The sequence below is a fragment of the Rhagoletis pomonella genome, unplaced genomic scaffold (genome assembly GCF_013731165.1).
Source record: "Rhagoletis pomonella isolate Grant_MI unplaced genomic scaffold, Rhpom_1.0 Rhpom_scaffold_00003, whole genome shotgun sequence".
Taxonomy (NCBI): Eukaryota; Metazoa; Arthropoda; class Insecta; order Diptera; family Tephritidae; genus Rhagoletis; species Rhagoletis pomonella.
This window is the reverse complement of record NW_023458557.1, coordinates 25731910-25734844: the sequence shown is the minus strand read 5'-3', so window position 1 is coordinate 25734844 and position 2935 is coordinate 25731910.

Genomic DNA, 2935 nt, shown 5'->3' with positions numbered 1-2935 from the left:
CCTGGCGAGTTCGTGTCTGACATCGTTACTAACAATATCCTTGAAGTCCTTCAGTTCTTGATAATTTATTCTGTACGTCCTGCCAAGGAGGATGTCGGATGGTTTCTTATTTGTTGCTGAGTGGATCGTATTATTATATCTATGAACAGCAATGTTAATGATCTCATTAACAGAAAAGTCGGGATATTCGGCTTGAAGACATCGAACTATTTCGATTATTGTAGAGTGGGCGCGTTCCATCGCACCATTTACTTCGCTTTTCTGAGGAGGGGTCAAATAGATTTCTATTCCTAAGGCCTCCAAGTAGTTCAATGTGATTGGGCTAATAAAACTGCCCTCATTGTCCATTACCAGCGTTTTCGGGACAGAGTAGAAATGAAGAAGCTTTATCAACTTGTCTCGGATATGTAGAACAGATTTATTTTTTATTCGGAAAAATTTTACGAATTTTGAGAATTTATCCAGGCAGGTTATATATTTTTCCCCTGCAATTTCGATAATATCTATATGGAGAATCTCAGTGGGATGCGATGGAACAGGTCTGGCTTGGATTTCGGGTTTGGGAGGTCGACGTTCGTACTTGTTACAATTGCAAATTTCACACGATTTTGTGTAATCTTTGATTAATTTGGCCATTTGAGGAAATATTTGTTTTTTATTTTCTCTCCCGTTCCGATGAGCTCTTTTGTGTTCTTTTTTAATGATAAGGAACTTCTCTTCATCGGTAGCAACATCGCTCACTACCCTCTGGGTGATTCTAATTCTAAATCTCGAAAAGAATTTTTTAAAGATTTCCTGCAACAAGGGAATGTGTTTTTCTGGTATTTTAATTCCATTAACTAAATTTGGGTTTAGGTAATTTTTTAATATGGTTTTTATATTCTCCTTGCTAAGCCTTCTTTTTGACACGTAGTGCCTTTGATAATTGGGGTGTCGTTCTTCATGATGTTCTCGTTCTTGTCCTTCGGAAATGATTATCTGAGACTTAAATACATTAATAGGAGCTTCGCAATGAGGAATCAAATCTGTGTTGTCCTCTTCTGCGCTATGCTGGGAATTGTCATCTGTTGACGTTAAAACGTTAACTTCAGTTGGTAATCGCGATAGAGCATCGGCTACCGTGTTAATTTTCCAGGTTTGTATATTAACTTATAGTTGTATTCTTCTATCCTTGCCTTCCATCGTTTTAGTTTAGCATTGTTATTGCTGTTGCTTAAAGCGAAGGTGAGGGGTTGGTGATCGGTTAATATTTTTATTTCCTTTGCACCGTAAAGGTAGGTCCTAAGCTTGTCGAGTGCCCATATAATAGCGAGCATCTCCTTCTCAATAGTTGACGACAGCTCCAATAGCTACATTGGAAGCATCTGTTGTCAGGATGAAGGCTTTGGAGAAGTCCGGAAATGTAAGGATCTCCGAAGATATAAGTAACTCTTTTAAGTCATTAAAAGATTTCATGGCTTCTTTGTTTAGTGAAATGCTAACCCTTTTAGATTGATTTGCTTTTGTTTGGGCGTAAATACCTCTTGTTAGGTTTGTGAGAGGCTTAGCAACTTTCGCAAAATCCCTTATAAATCTTCTGTAATAGGAAGCTAGTCCTAGGAAGCTTTTTAGTTCCTTCAAGTTTCCTTTTTATAGAGGAAATTTTTTCAGGGTCGGGTAGGATTCCATCCTGTGTGACAACGTGCCCTAAGTATTCTACATGTGTCCTGAGGAATTTCGATTTTTCGCAGCTGACTTTTAGTCCTGATTTTTGAAGTAATTCAAACACAAGTTCTAAATTCTTTAAATGTTCTTCCTTATCTTTGCCTACGATGATAATATCATCAATGTAGACGTAACAACTTTTACCAATTAAGGGTTTCAGAACATCATTAATCATCCTTTGGAAGATGGATGGTGCGTTTCTAAGTCCGAACGGTAACCTGGTAAACTCATATTTACCATTGGCCGTTGAAAACGCTGTTTTCTTTAAATCCTTTCCCTTCATTTTGATCTAGTGAAATCCAGATGTTAAATCGAGTGTGGTGAAGTACTTGGATTTGCCTAAACTTGCTAATGTGTTATTTATATCCGGTATGGGATATGTGTCAGGAATAGTTACCGCATGTAAGCGTTTAAAATCTATAACTATCCTGTACCTTTTTTCCCCAGATGGGCCTGGCTTCTTCGGCACTACCCATAAGGGAGAGTTGTAAGGACTTTTTGAAGGCCTAATTATGCCGTCTCTTAGCGACTCTTGTATCTGTTTATCTACTTCTTCCCTAAGATTTGCTGGGTAGGGGTATAATTTTGTGTAAACGGGTTCCTCCGTTGTTGTTTTAATTTCTGCGCGGACACTTGTGTCAATAGTGCCGCTGTCCGAGACAGGACCAAAAATTTCTGCGTATTTCCGCTTAATAGTTTCTATATCATTAGCAGCAGTGGTTAGGGTATTTACTTGCCTAACTTTTTTTCTTGTAATTTAATTTCGGTATCATTTAGTCGTAGCGTAATATTCTTCCTATCAATTATAGCTCCCAAATGTTTTAAAGTGTCGTCCCCTATTATACCGTCGAAGGATTTAAGGTTGGGCAATACGAAAAAGTCGAGTTTAGTCATGATGCCCAAATTTTTGAAAAATTGACCAGTTACTTTGTGAGTTATCAGTACCTGTCCGGCTGCAGATTGCACAGTAAATGGTTTATCTAACTTCCTGGAGCCTAAAGCAATTTTATCAGAAATGAAATTTTTGTTAGCTCCAGTATCAATTAGGAATCTTAGAATCAGTGTTGCCAGAACTTTTTGGGCCGACCGGCTAGATTGGCAAAAAAAAGCGGCTAAAATGTTTTAGTGAAAATGCACATGCTTTATTTAAATAAATCGCAAGTAACGAAAGACTAGTTAACACCATTAATTTATATCGAGTGTATATTCCTCATCATCAAATGAATCACTA